We start from the raw sequence: 15,919 nt of genomic DNA on the forward strand, positions 1-15,919 counted from the left end.
TCCCGTAGAATGTTTCAGTATTGCAACTCAAGGCTTGAATTTTTGTTCAGTTCTTTCAGCCTCATAAGTGCTGAAGGTATTCTTCCGTTTTGGTTTTCTATCTCCAGGTCTTTGCACATGTCATCATTAAACTTTACTTTGTCTTCTTGAGCTGCCCTTTGAAATCTTCTCTTCAACTCTTTTACTTCATCATTTTTTCCTTTTGCCTTAGCTACTCGACGTTCAAGAGCAAGTTTTAGAGTTTCTTCTGACATCCATTTTGGTCTTTTCTTTCTCTCCTGTCTTTGGAATGACCTCTTGCTTTCTTCATGTATGATGTCCTTGATGTCATTCCACAAATCGTCTGGTCTTCAGTCATTAGTGTCCAACATGTCAAATCTATTCTTGAGATGGTCTCTAAACTCAGGTGGGATAAACTCAAGGTTGTACTTTGGCTCTTATGGACTTGTTCTAATTTTCTTCAGTTTCAACTTGAATTTGCATATGAGTAATTGATGATCTGATCTGCAGTCGGCTCCTAGCTTTTTTCTGACTGATGATATTGAGCTTTTCCATCGTCTCTTTCCACAGATGTAGTTGATTTGATTCCCATGTATTCCATCTGGTGAGGTCCATGTGTACAGTCACTGTTTATGTTGGTGAAAAAAGGTATTTGCAATGAAGGGGTCGTTGGTCTTGCAAAATTCAATCATGCAATTTTTGGCATCATTTCTATCATCAAGGCCATATTTTCCAACTACCAACCCTTCTTTGTTTCCAACTTTTCCATTCCAATCACCAGTAATTTTATCAGTGCATTCTGATTGAATGTTTGATCAATTTCACACTGCAGAAGTTGGTAAAAATCTTCAATTTCTTCATCTTTGGCCTTAGTGGTTGGTGTGTAAATTTCAATTATAGTCATATTAACTGGTCTTTCTTGTAGGTGTATGGATATTATCGTATCACTGACAGCACTGTACTTCAGGATACATCTTGAAGTGTTCTTTTTGACGATGAGTGCAACACCATTACTCTTCAAGTCGTCATTTCCAGCATAGTAGACTATATGATTGTCCAATTCAAAACGGCCAATACCAGTCCATTTCAGCTCATTAATGCCTAGGATATCGATGTTTATGCATTCCATTTCATTTTTGACAATTTCGAATTTTCCTAGATTCATACTTTGTACATTCCAGGTTCCAATTAATGGATACTTCCAGCTGTTTCTTCTCATTTTGAGTTGTGCCACATCAGCAAATGAGGATCTCAAAAGCTTGACTCTATCCACATCATTAGGGCCGACTCTGAGGAGGCAGCTCTTCCCCAGTCGTATTTTGAGTGCCTTCCAACCTGGAGGGGGGGGGGTCATCTTCTGGCACTGTATCAGACAATGTTATGCCGCTCTTCATAAGGTTTTCAGTGTCTAATCCTTTTCAGAAGTAGACTGCTGGGTCCTTCTTCCTAGTCTGTCTTAGTCTGGAAGGTCAGCTGAAACCTATCATGGGTCACCTGCTGGTATTTGAAATATTGGTGGCATAGCTTCCAGCATCACTGCAACACACAGACCCCCACAGTATGACAAACTGACAGACGTGTATTAAATCAGAATGCCTTAATTTGAGAATTAGAAGTTGGAAGAATTTCTGGTGATCTGCTTCCTTAAAGATTATAGTCTAGAAAACCCTATCGAGCAGTTCTACCCTATAACACATGGGGTCGCCATGAGTCAGCATTGACTCAACAATAAGGATTTTGATTTTGGTTTCAGGCACACAGTAAATGTAAAATAAAATAATATGACAGACTTGAAATTAAATATATCAGTTATGTCGATAAATGTGAATGGACTTAATTCATTATTTAAAAAAAAAGATCCAGGGAAAATACAAGCTGATCTTGGCACATCTTTTACTAGCAGAAAATAAGGAAGCGCAAAAAAAAAAATTTTTTAAAGGCGAGGCACATCAGAGACATAAGAACCAACCTGAAAGAGTTCCCAGTGCCCAAAAGTGGACAAATTTAAAAAAAAAAAAATGTAGTAATGGATTACAAGCCAAAGTACAAAATAAATATCTTTGGTTCTACACTGATTTAAACAAATGATTGAAGAAAAAGATGAATGGAGAAATAGAGACAAATCTTCCTTACAGAAGAATTTCAAACAATTTACATGGACTCCCCACTGCAGAGGTGAGGTATGGGCAGGATTTAGTGACTTGCTTCCAAATAGGGACATAATCAACTTTACAGCAGAGAAACTTTTTCATATGCCCTCTCATGGGCCCTTTCACAACATCTCAGCGGACAACAGAATCCCTCGTATAGAATACCCCACATGCTTCAGATCTCTGAGGTTCCCTTCTGCTACTAAAAGCAAAAATGAAAAACCCACTGCCATGGAGTCGATTCATACTCATAACAACCCTATAGGACAGAGTAGAACTGCCCCCTAGAGTTTCCAAGGAGCCTGTGGCAGATTTGAACTGCGGACCTCTTGGTTAGCAGCTGTAGCACTTAACCACTACGCCAGCAGGGTTTCCCTTCTGTTTCTAGCCGGAGAAAATCCTCTGCATTTAAAGGGGTCCATGTAATTTTTTTTTTATGTAATTAGACTAGTCCTACCTGAATAATCTCCGTGATTTTTAGGTCATTGGTGCCATGTAATATAACATAATCCTGAAGGTGATATCTCATCATATATTCACAGATTCTGGGGATTAGGGCATGTCATTTTAGGGGCCATTTTTTAAATTCTGCCTAACACACCATTGTATAAATATGCATTTAAAATTCACACTCATATAAGGCAAGCTTGCATGAAGAAAAATTGTTCTGTGAGAATCATCAGCTCTAGGTATAATTCATATTTCAAAATAATATCAGAAAATTATCCCAATATTGTCACAGCCTATAAATAGGCATCACTTTCTATTATATCAATTGAAAATGAGGTTGGTGAAAGTATCAATTTTGAGGATATAATTGATTTTGCAGAAAAGTGGTCCAGAAAAATCCAATTGATCCAATGATCAATTAATAAAATATTATTTATTATATGATATAAAACGGATACTAATTTTTTTTGGAATTTGTAAGCTTATGTTGTCACTCATGTGTTATTATTACCTGTATTATATTTCATATATTTTTATATAGTTAGGTGCTGTCAAGTCGGTTCTGAGTCACAGTGACCCCACATAGAACAGAATGAAACAGTGCCTGGTCCCGCGCCATCCTCATAATCATTGTTACTTTTGAGCCTATTGTTGCAGCCACTGTGTCAATCCAACTCATTGAGGGTCTTCCTTTTTTTCACTGACCCTCTACTTTTAACACTTTAAAAAGTTCTTTTGCAGCAGATTTGCCCAATGTAGCGGGTCATTTGATTTCTTGATTGCTGCTTCCATGGGTGTTGATTGCGAATCCAAACAAAATGGAACCCTTGACAACTTCAGTAGTCTCTCTGTTTATAATGATGCTGCTTATTGGTCCAGTTGTGAGGATTTTTGCTTTCTTTATGCTGAGGTATAATCCATACTGAAGGCTGTGGTCTTTGATCTTCATCAGTAAGTTCTTCAAGTCCTCTTTCAGCAAGGAAGATTGTGTCATCTGGTTATCGCAGGTTGCTAATAAGCCTTCCTCCAATCCTGATGCCACATTCTTCTCCATATTTTCAATTGCATAAATAAAAAAGGAGATACTACTCTCGCTAAGCCTACAAAACCCAAACCCATTGCCATCCAGTCAATTCCAACTCATGGTGACCTTACTTGATAGAGTAGAACTACCCCATAGAGTTTCCAAGGCTGTAATCATTATGGAAGCAGACTGCCATATGATTATCTGGCAGAGGGCCTGGTGGGTTTTAACCCCTGACCTTTTGGTTAGCAGCCAAGCACTTTAACCACTGTACTACCAGGGCTCTTTTATTATACATACTACAGATATTAAAACAATAATAAGGTATTTGAAGAACTTTAAGCCAATAACTGAAAATGTAGATGATATGGGGAAATTCCTTAAAAAACATAATTTAATGAAACTAACACTAGAATACATAGAAAATGTGAGGATGGAGCAGGAACAGGCACTGTTTAGTTCTCTTGTACATAAGGTCACTATGAGTCAAAACTGACTGGATGGCACCTAACTACCTAATAAAAATCAAAACCAAACCCATGGCCATTGAGTTGATTCTGACTCATGGTGACCCTATACGACAGAGTAGAACTGCCCCATAGGGTTTCCAAAGAGCAGCTGATGGATTTGAGCTGTGAGCCTTTTGGTTAGCAGCCGAGCTCTTAACCAATACACCACCAGGGCTCCTCGAAACAAAATCACAAAGAACTTTCCACAGGGGGAAAAAAATGCCAAGCCAGATGGCAACACTGGTTAATTATTCTAAAGATTTAAGGAAAAAATCTGACACAAACTTCTGAGGAGAGGAAACAGGGTACATTAAATAAAAAAAGTATATGTAAGGTTCTTAGCACAGGCCTGGCATGTAGTAAACACTCAGTAAATACTATCTTTTGATATTGCAGTTGGGCTTGTAAGTAAGGGACATATTATCTCTACCACAGTGTACCCTGGAGTCACAGGGTGCCTGCTAACTCCAGCAGTTCCCTCTGGTTCAGCCTCACTTTCCCTCTTCCCATCCAAACTAGCTGCCAATTTCCTATATCCGAGCCCATTACCTCGCTTTGTCCACCAGATGGCACCAGAGAATGCACGGAGTCTGAGCTCTGCGTGAACTTCCCAAAGGCATTTATTTGAATGCTGAGGAGGACTTCCTGGAGAACCAAATAAGATTTTCATATGAAAGGGAAGTTTTCATCTTTTGTTTACTTGTTTAAGGCCTGTCCGAAACTATACTGCCTGGGCCTTCTTTTTTTATTATTTTTTAATTTTTATCTTGCTTTAAGTGAAAGTTTACAAATCAAGTCAGTCTCTCACAAAAACTTATATACACCTTAGTACATCCTACCAATTGCTCTCCCCCTAATGAGACAGCCCGCTCCCTTCACTCTCTTTTTTCGGGTCCATTTAGCCAGCTTCTGACCCCCTCTACCTCCCCTCCGCCCCCCATCTCCCCTCCATTGCCTGGGTCTTCTTAACAGGTAAATTAGGTTAGAGTCCTGCCCATACTTTTCATTCATGTGCTTCTACCTTCCCTCACCCTTCCTTTCCAATACCTGGGCCAGTAGGCTTTTTAAGAGCAAGTGTTCCCCTGACACACTTTCAAAAGTTTCTAAAAATCCCTTTAATGCCTTTTGCCAGGAGACAGTCTCTCCAGCTTCTTTGTCTCCTCAGAATCACTCATTGGTACTTCCTGAAAGAGGCCCTAGTGAAGACATTTCTCCGAGGCTGAGAGAGGCAGAAGGGAAAGTAATTTCTGTTGGGTAGATTCCCAAGGCACAAACCCAGGTGGTGCAGTTCTTAAGCACTAGGGCTGCTACCAAAAGGTCAGCAGTTTGAATCCACCAGGTGCTCCTTGGAAACCGTGTGGGGCAGTTCTACCCTGTGCGTTGGAATTGACTGGGCGGCAGCAGGGTTTTTTTTCTTTTTTGTACTCTAGAGGACCTGGTGGCACAGTGCTTAAGAGCTAAGGCTGCTAAGCAAAAGATCAACGGTTTGAATCCACCAGCCACTCCTTGGGAACCTTATGGGGCAGTTCTACTCTGTTCCATAGGGTCACTATGAGTTGGAATTGACTCGACAGCAACAGGTTTATTTTTTTTGGTTGACTCTAGAATCTTCAAAATTCTAGAACTTGAGCATTTTATCTTTCACACTAGAATATTCTTATAATAAAGAAATATATATTAGTCGAAGACAAGGCAGATTATTTGTGAGGTTCAGGGTTGAGGAAAAGAATCAGAAAAGAGCTCTAAGCAAAAGGGGTGGATAGAGTTTCCACAACTGTAGAACATCGATAATAATTGCTACGGAGCCCTGGTGCCACAGTGGTTTAAGAATTCGGCTGCTAACCAAAAGGTTGGCAGTTGGAATCCACCAGCTGCTCCTTGGAAACCCTGTGGGGCAGTTCTACTCTGTCCTATAGGATTGCCACGAGTCAGAATCTACTCTATGGCAATGGGTTTGTTTGTTGTTTTTTTTGTTTTATCACATATGGTTATTATAAGGAATAAGAGAGTTAATCCTTGTAAAGCGCTTGTAACATGTAGAAAGTACTACATAATTATAGTACTATAATTATTACCCTCCAGACAGGGTGCTGTCTTCAACCCCTTCTACCTTTCCAGATTTCCAGGCTCTTTAAATCCTTGTCAGGGAGTGAGGTTATAGGCTACAACTTGAATTCCTGATCATTGCGTCCCCCAGGAATTGGTCCCTCCCCACCTCCTCACTATTTACTAGCATGTACTCAGGGCAACTGTAGTGCACAATTCTGGGGTGGGGGACTGTCATGGATTGAATTGTGTCCCCCCAAAATATGTGTTGTAAATCCTAACCTCTATGCCTGTGGTTATAATTCCATTTGGGAATGGGTTGTCTTTGTTATGATAATGAGACAGGATTAGTGTAGGGTGTGTCTTTAGTCTATTTCTTTTGTTATATAAAAGAGATCAAATAAGTGAACAGAGTTGGGGTAAAATAGATGCCAAGATACATGGAGATTTCCAAGGACCCAGGAAGCAGAAGCTCAAAGAGACAAGGACCTTCCTCTAGAGCCGACAGAGAGAGAAAGCCTTCCCCTAGAGCCAGCACCCTGATTTTGGACTTCTAGCCTCTAGACTGTGAGAGAATAAATTTCTGTTTGTTAAAGCCAACTACTTGTGGTATTTCTATTATAGCAGCACTAGATAACTAAGAATTTAGAATGTGGAAGTGGTTTTGGAATTTGGTAATGGGTAGAGGCTGGAAAGTTTTAAGGTGCCAAACGGTGAAAGCCTAGATTGTCTTGAAGAGACTGTTGGGTAAAATTATGGATGTCAAAGGCAGTTCTGGTGAGGGCTCAGAAGGAAGTGAGGAGAGCCATAGAGAAAGTCTCTATCATCTTAGAGAATACATAAAGGAGAATGTTGCTAGAAATGTGGACTGATTTAGAAAATAATATTGGAATTCTTATTCCCTGTCCTTGAGCATAGAGAATGTGACCCAGCCGGAGTTGGGCTCAGAAGAGCTCACAAGGATTTGCAAGGACACGTCAACTGAGCCCTGAGATAAAGACAGTAGATAGAATAGTCTTCGAAAATATCTTTTAGGGAACTTTTCACAAAAGCTAGAAGACTTTCCACTCAGCTTTTTCTATTAGCATTTAAAAAAAATTTAGTGAATAGAAATTTGTTGGACCAGTGAAGACCCTCCTGACTGTCATTACTGAAACCTGTACCAATGATTGTTGAGAGAGACAATTCAAAATATAAGATTCAATGGTTTTGGCCGTTTGTAATGTTAATATATACTGATGACTCTGTAATATTCTCTGGATTCGGGCAGATATGGCTGGGGCAGCATGCTTGTCCTTTTTCCCATTCTTGCTTACTCTGTAATATTTCCTTGGATTCGGGCAGACATTAGGTCTGGCAGCATGCTTGTCCACTTCCCACTTTTGTCTTTTTGAATATATGCCGAATAAAACTTTCTTTTTGCTTTACTAAAGTTTGTGATATTTCTTCCCCTACAACAGGACGTTAAATATGCTTCTGGTGAGGCTTTAAAAGAAAATGATGAACACGTGATTGGACAATGGAGGAAGGGCGACGCTTTTTATGCAGTGACAAAGAACTTGTGTGAATCATGTTCAAATGGTGGAAGTTAGAACTTGTAAGTGGTGAACTTGGATATCTGGCTGAGGGGATTTCTAAGCAAGATCTTAAAGGGGCCACATGGTTTCTCTTTGACCGAAAACGAAGCCCAGTGCCGTCAAGTCAATTCCGACTCGTGACCCTATAGGACAGAGTAGAACTGATAGTAAAATGCAAGAGGAAAGAGAAGGACTTAAAAATGAACTGTGCAAAATGAAAACAGAACTTAAAGATTTGGAAAATTCTGTTGTACAAACTAAGGTTACGTGTCCTAGAATTTTCGCCAAGGACATGGCTACACAACCTTTTGTTAAAGAAATTAAGCTTGTGACTGCTGAATCTAACCAACTACCACAGCAGAAAACCCATCAGCTTAGACTGAAGGGGACAGGGAAAGAACGCTGTCTGCCTCTTGGAATTCTACAGGCAGGAAACAGGCCAAAGGAGCTACATCTGTTGTCCTCCAAGAAAAGAAGGGACCATCCCTGGAGCAACTCAGAGATCAGCGGAACTGCTGAAAGAAGCACAAGAAGCAAGGCCTTCTGGGTTTCAAAGGGGGACTGGTGGTGAAGGGTTGCATGGTCGCCTGGATCTCAAAGGGTGGGGCCACAGCCTCCTAGGTTTCAAAGAGTCGGATCTTCTCCAACTCAGTTTCAGAGTGTAGGGCTGCCCTTAAGGTGTGCTGGGGGATGGGGGATTGGGCTGCAGCCCAAAACTGAGGGGGCAGGGCTGCTATGCCCAAGGGACAGAAGAATGGGGCCTGCAGGGGCTGTGGGTGGGGTGGGATCGCCACTCACGTAGACCTGGAGAATAGGATCTCCTAAAGCAGAGGGAGCAGAGTTGCTGCCCCAGTGGGCATGGAAGGTGGAGCTGAAGCCCAGGGCCAAGGGGCCTCCACCCGGAATCCAGAGGATAAGGCCAACACCCAGAGTCTAGAGGGTGGGGCCATTGCCCAGATGTTCTCAGAGAACAGAGGGTTATTTTCAAGCCTTGAAAGCTAATGTAAATTGTTCTGCTGGGTTTTTGTGCCAGTTATCCCTTCTTTCCCTTCAGTTTCTCCCATTTGTAATGGAAATGTATACTTTGTGCCTGTTCCACCACTGTACTTTCAAAACAGATAATTTATAATCTGGATTTCACAGGTTCACAGATGAAGAGGAATTTTGCCCCAGAATGGACAATGCCTAAAGTCTTACCCATATTTGATTTAGATGATTCAGAAGATGAGATTTTGGACTTGGAGTTGATTTAAGACTTTTGGGATAGTGTGATGGAGTGAACGTGTTTTGCATATGGCAAGAACATGAATTTTGGGGTGCCAAAGGGTAGAATGTTATGGATTGAATTGTGTCCGTGGAAAATATGTGTTGTAAATTCTAACCTCTGTGCCTGTGGTTATAAGCCCATTTGGGAATGAGGTGTCTTTGCTATGTTAATAACAGGATTAGTGTAGGGTGTATCTTGAGTCAATCTCTTTTGTGATATAAAAGAGATCATGCAAGCAAGTGAGCAGAGATGGGTTAAGATAGATGCCAGGACACATGGAGATCTCCAAGGAACCAGGAAGTGAGCTGAAAAGACAAGGACCTTCCTCCAGAGCCAAAAGAGAAAGACTTCCCCTAGAGCCGGCATCCTGAATTTGGACTTGCAATCTCCTAAACTGTGAGAAAAATTAATTTCTGTTTGTTAAACCCACCCACTCGTGTGGTATTTCTGTTATAGCAGCACTAGATAAGACAGGGACTATTTTCACTGTGGTCTATGTGAAGGGTGCCTTCCGATGCACAATTCTAGGAATATAATGTGACCATTCTTCATTCCTGTCTCTATGCCTATAAACAGATTTTTTTCCTTCACTTGGAATAGTCTATTTCCCTCTTCTCTACCTACTGAAACCCCACCCATCAACTGCAGTCCTGATCAACTTCTAACTCCTCCCTGAAGCCTTCTCTGATTTCTCTAGTCCCAGTTGACCTCTCCCTTCTACGATCATCTGTCACCCTTAAAGTCAGAATCCCACAATTTAACATGTTTAAATGCTCTCTAGTTTCTTCATGTATTTTTCAGTGTTCTCTCCTAAAGTATTCTTATAAGTACTAGAAGGCAGGAACCATGTCTAAATTTCTCCTAGTGATTAATAATATCAATAATGTAACTGGAATAACAAAAGCTACTATTCATTAAGCACTTACAGTAGGTCAGGCACATCAAATGAAACATGCTTTAAATACACGATCTCATTTATCCTCACAGCAACCTCATGAGGCGGGTACTATTACTCATTTTTCACAGATGAGTAAACTGAGGTTAAGAGGGGCAAGTTGACTTGCCTAAGCCCAGAGCTGAACCTCCAGCAGGCTGGCTCCACAGCCCACTGTAAAAGATTACCCCATTGTTTTAGAAATGTGGTCTGCATAAACCACCTGCATTAGAATTGCCTCAAGTACTTAGGAACTGCTAGGCCCCACCCCAGCTGAGCTGAATCAGAATCTCTAAGATTGAGACCCAGGAATATTTGGGATTTTATCCAGATATTTGAGATTAGACTAAAGTATGAGACCATTGGAGTCCTGGTATCGCAGTGGGTAAGATCTCGGCTGCTAACCAAAAGGCCAGCAGTTCAAATCTACCAGCTGCTCCTTGGAAGCCCTATGGGGCAGTTCTCCTCTGTCCTATAGGTTGCTATGAGTGAGAATCAACTCAACAGCAACAAGTTTGGTTTGGTTTTGGTTATGAGAGACCAATATTCTATACTTAACACATACATGCTGACACAGAATCATGTATGTAAATGCATACCCATGCATGCATGTAAATAAAAACATACCATCAACACATAATATTTTCCATCAGACTGGTACCAAGGGATCAATGAGGGAACATTTCCATAGAGTCTGATTTTCCAACCAAATCATTACATCATGAAATACACATAATTAATTCCACATTCCTGCCTCCACTGGAAAAATGGATATGAAAATATCATGGCCTTGGTGAATCCTGGCAGTAGATTGGTGGCTGGCTGCCCAGACTCATAGCCCCTCCTAGCCCTCCACTGTCTATGAGTCTGTTCACCAGTTTACCCTGTAAGCCAATTTCAAAAGAAAGCGAAGGTGCAAAGGAGGCACAAAATACCAAAATCCTTACTTGGCTAATTCTTAGCTCTGTGGAGTTGAACAAGCACTACTTTAACTTCATTCCATAAGTTTTGGTATGTTGTCTTTTCATTTTCATTCATCTCAAGTATTTTCTAATTTCTGTGTTTTTTTTCCTTTGACCCATTAATTATTTAGGAGTGTGTTAATTTCTATATATTTGTAAATTTCTCAAATTTCCTTCTATTATTGTTATCTTATTTCATTCCATTGTGGTCATACAACATAATTTGTATTTCAATCTTTTTAAATTTATTGAGATTTGTTTTATGTCCTAACTATGGTCTACCTGGGAAAATATTTGATGTGCACTTCAGAAAAATGTGTACTCTGCTATTGTTGGGTGGAGTGTTTTATAGATACCTGTTATGTCTAGTTGGTTTCCAGTGTTGTTAAAGTCTTCTATTTCCTTGATGATCTTCTGTCTAGTTGTCCAATTACTAAAAGTACAGTATTGAAGTCTCCAACTATAACTATTGATTTGTCTATTTTTTCCTTGCATTCTGTTCATTTTTATGTAATTATGGCTCTGTTATTAGGTGCATATATGTTTATAATTGTTATATCTTCTTGGTGGATATACTCATTTATCATTATAAAATGTTCTTCCTCTCTAATAACAATTTCTGTCTTAAAGTCTATTTTGTCTGATACTCATACAGCCACACCAGCTCTCTTTTGGTTTCTGTTTGCTTGGTAGATATCCATAAACTGAGTCTGTTTCTAACCACAATCCAAGGCCTTGACCCTAATTAAATTGAGTCCCTAGGCCTAGTCACATACTGACTGTGTCTAGTCCAAGACTGTCTGTGACTGGTTCTAGGCTGAGTCTCTAGCCCTGATCTCCTGTTGACCCTAACTATAACCACTGAATAAGGCCTTAAGTCATGATGCAGAGATCCAACTCAAAATCAGACATAGTCCATAAGCCTATCTCCAGGCTGAGTCTTTAACACAGGCTACAGACTATGACCTAACTTTGGGATACGTCCTACGCTCACCACAAAATGAAGGCTCAGCATAGATACTGACTGAACTCTAATCCTGAACACAGACTGAGGTTCTAACTCGGTCAACAGCCTGAGATCTGATCTTGGAAACCAACCCAGCTACAATTTCCACAGACTTAGCACTAACCAGAAATTGACCCCAACAGTGGCAACAGAATGACTACTAAACTTGGCCTCATACAGAGATGAAAACATGTACAGAGGCTGAACTCTATACTTGGCCAAAGAATGTGCCTTAGCTCTTGCCAAGAAGTGAAATCAAATCTTCTACATAACTTGAGGGTATATTCTAACCACAGCAATGCCCTAATCCTGCTCACAGACAGAACCCTAAAGATGGCCACAGACTGAGAATTAACTCTGTGCAAAGCCCAAATTCTAAACCCGGCCAGAGAATGGGTTCATAAATTGGCCATAGAATAAGCAACTGAACCAGGGACAGACTGAGCCCCATCGCTGGCCACTGATTTGGCCCTTAAACCTTACATTTCGTAACTGGTTACAGACTGAGTCTCTAACTCTGACCATATACTGAATTATTAACTCTCATTACACACTGAGCCCATGTATCTAACTTCCAACTTGAGCTCTGAATCTGAAAATAAAACTCATTCCCCAAAATCAGTAATTACTGATACTGAATCTTTGACATAAACTGAATCCTATCTTTGACTTGACTAAATGCTAGCTCCAGACTGAATCCCAACTCCATCCACAGCTTTAACCTTAATCCTGGTCACAGATTTATTTACAATACCAGAAACCAAACTGTTTACAAACACTGAGCAAAGACTGACACCAACCCTTGAACATGAATTAATGACAAACTAGGCAAAGACAAAGAAAATAATTTTCATATTCTTAGCCTTAAACCTAGCCACACTTTTAATTCTAACCTTGAGCACAGACTGAGCCCTATTCCTGGCCACATTCTGAGCACTGACCTGGGATAAAGACCAAGCTCTAAGCTTGGTACAAGAATGATTCCCAACACTACAAGGCTGAATTAAAACTCCACTCATTAGACCTAATAACAGGCTAAGAATGAGGACTAGCCTTTGTCACAGACTGAGTCATAAACAAAGTTTACTATATTAGTGGCCACAGACCAAGTCCTAGCACTAGCTTGAGGTTGAGTAATCAGTCTGGCTACAAACCTAGTCCTAAATTGGGGATAGATGAACCCGTGGCACTGGGCACAGTATGTTGTTCTTGTTAGGTGTTGAGTCGGTTCTGACTCATAGCGACCCCATGTACAACAGAACAAAACAGTACTGGGTCCTGCACCATTCTCACAATTGTTGCTATGCTTCAGCCCATTGCTGCATCCACTGTGTCAATTCATCTCATTGAGGGTCTTCCTTTTCTCTGCTGACTCCCTACTTTACCAAGCATGATGTCCTTCTCCAGGGACCGGTCCCTCCTGACAACATGTCCAAAGTACGTGAGACAGCATGGTCAATAACAATTAGCACAGAATGAACACTACTGCTGAGCACAGAATGACTGCTGCACTAGTCAGAGTCTAAGTCCCAAGCTAACAACAGGACATGAACATGTTAACACCCTAACCCTGGTAAAGACTGAACCTAAACCTTGGCAACAGCCTGTACCCAAGTCCCTGATTATAGCCTGAGTCTCTAAACCTGAACTCAAGTTGGATTTTACGCAGTGTCCATTCTTAACCCAACCCTATCCATAGGCTGACATGTAACATCAGCTAATGACTGAATCCAGATCCTGACTAAAAACCAATCTGAAAAACCTGTTTATACTCTTAGTCCTAAGACCTTCTTCATAGTGAGTCTTACCCTGTCCATTAGTAACACCCAAACTCTGATAAAAGCCTAAGCAGATAATGCCAACACCAGCCCTCAGTGAACCTAAACTCTGCACAAAGTCAAAGTACTACTGCTGCCCCCAGACTCAACTCTGATACTGGCCAAGGCTCTGGCCACAGAATGATGTCTAACACTGGCCACTGTGACTTGGGTCCACAGACCATTCTTGATATGGGCTATGGACAAAGATATAACCTTGGTATTAGCTAAAGACAGAAACCACACTTTGGACTTACCCTGGCCAAATGTGCTTCCCAAATCCTGTTTAAATTCATAATTAAAATCTTAACCACGAAACATTATTTCCAAAACTTCTTATCATTCAAGTCATATTGTCCATCTGTTCCAAATTGTTGCATTACCCACTGTTCTTCGTGGCAACATCGCGGCTTTATTATGGGTTAAATAGGCTTCTTCTGGGCTGAGTGAGATCACATTTCTATGCCTGTTTATAACACCATCTCTAAAGAAAAAAATATGATTCCGAATTAGAAACAAAATTCACATATTTTTCCCAGAGCCTTTTAAGTGATTTTGATGCAGGTGGTTCACACAGACTACACTTTGACGATTCGAAAGGACCATATCACCCCACTAGTTAAAAGTCTAATCTTACCAGAGCATCAAAAAAGAAAACAAAACAAACAAAAAACAATGTTACCATCCAGTCATTTTTGAATCATGGAGATTCCATTTGCTAGAGAGTAGAACCTTCCACATAAGGTAATCTTTATGGGAGCAGATTGCCAGCCCTTTCTTCCCTGGCGCTACTGGGTGTTTTCGAACCACCAACCTTTAGGTTAGTAGACAAGCGGAAACTGGGCCACCCAGAGGTCAGAGTATAAATAACATTAAAGAAAAAAATTTCAATCAAAACTCAATGAGAATTTCAAACAGCTATATAAAGTGCCTCCCCCAAAATGCTAATCAACAGTAAAATAAGTCTAGTCTTCATTTGCTCCCACAAACACAACGCTATACCCGAAGCAAAGGGATTCTACAAGCAAATGCATTCCAAACTACAACACCCAGAATACCCTCTTGGGGAAACTGGTTCTATAAAAAGAAGCGTCCCGACTCCATCTCCCACAATCCTCTCTTCACTTGAGTCTCTCGGCCTATTCTAACATTGGATCCCTGCAGGAAGACCAGCCCCCAGCGACCTTAAACTACATTTCCCATGAGACAAAGGGTTTGGGCCTCCTGCTTCCCTTGTGACCAATAACCAATAGGAGACTCCGCAGCGGCCACCTTGCGAGTGAGAGTCTAGCCTTGGATCTGAGAGCCTGGCCTAGGCCTGCTAGTGCAAGGCGGAGAGTTCTGAGGACAGTTGCGCAGCGTTGGGTGTCAGAAGAGCAGCCGCGCCTGCCTGATTTTCCGCGGCTGTATATGGAGTAAAGCTTCCGTAGCCGGGGAGCTGGAGGTCAGAGAGACAGAAAGCCTGAGCGGCCGTGTCTGGGGACTATGGGACTGACTGGGCCTAGGGAGGAGGGTGCTTCCGGGGCCGCTGTCCACATCGCCTAACTCCGCCCAGCTCCGCCTTTGCAGGGGAGGGGGTGTGTGGGTCGGGAGGAGGGGGTGGTCCTCTAACTCTCCAGCTCTCTTTTTCTTCTACTACGCAGCACTTTCCACCCCCGGCTTACACTCTTCAGAAGTCCCAAGTTAGGGTTCTCGACCAGAGTTTTCCCTAGGCGGCGTCTAAACTCTCCTTACTGGTTGGAGGAGTCTGGTGATCTCTTTCCCCTGTTCCCTCAATTTTCATTTTAGGGTCGGGCACACACCTTCCCAACTCACACGCCTTATGTCCTCTGGGGACGTGGGAATTTTTTGCCGCGCCCAGAGCGTGTTTTTTTCTCTTCTTGCCTCCTTGATGGGGGGATAAAGATCTCTATCTCTCTACTGTCCCCTACAGCCTCCGCCCTTTTCCCGACCGTGTCTTAGGAGTGGAAAATCTCCCCCTCAATTTCCAGGCCTCCAGAAGGGATGGAGACCTGGAAAGGGAAGGGATTTTGCTTTTGAGAAGTATTTGTTCAGTACAGTGTTCCTGGTGAAAGTAAAGACTAATTAAACCTGTTAGAAAAAACTAGCGCTTTAGTTATCATTCAAGTTATATTGTCCATCTGTTCCAAATAACTGATAGCCGTAATGTCAACATT

General features: G+C 41.4%; 1 protein-coding gene across 4 annotated transcripts in view; it reads left to right on the top strand.

Moving 5' to 3' along the window:
* Positions 1-15,012: 15,012 nt before the first annotated feature.
* The window catches only part of ENOX2 (ecto-NOX disulfide-thiol exchanger 2), a 348,995-nt gene continuing 348,088 nt past the window's right edge, over positions 15,013-15,919 (top strand). For 3 of the 4 annotated variants that reach the window (XM_049873404.1, XM_049873403.1, XM_049873405.1), the window contains exon 1: positions 15,013-15,186. The gene's annotated coding sequence lies outside the window, so the exon portion shown is untranslated. The remainder of the gene's footprint in view (positions 15,187-15,919) is intronic. The other variant, XM_049873406.1, reaches the window with a different exon arrangement.

This window comes from Elephas maximus, chromosome X (genome assembly GCF_024166365.1).
Source record: "Elephas maximus indicus isolate mEleMax1 chromosome X, mEleMax1 primary haplotype, whole genome shotgun sequence".
NCBI lineage: Eukaryota > Metazoa > Chordata > Mammalia > Proboscidea > Elephantidae > Elephas > Elephas maximus.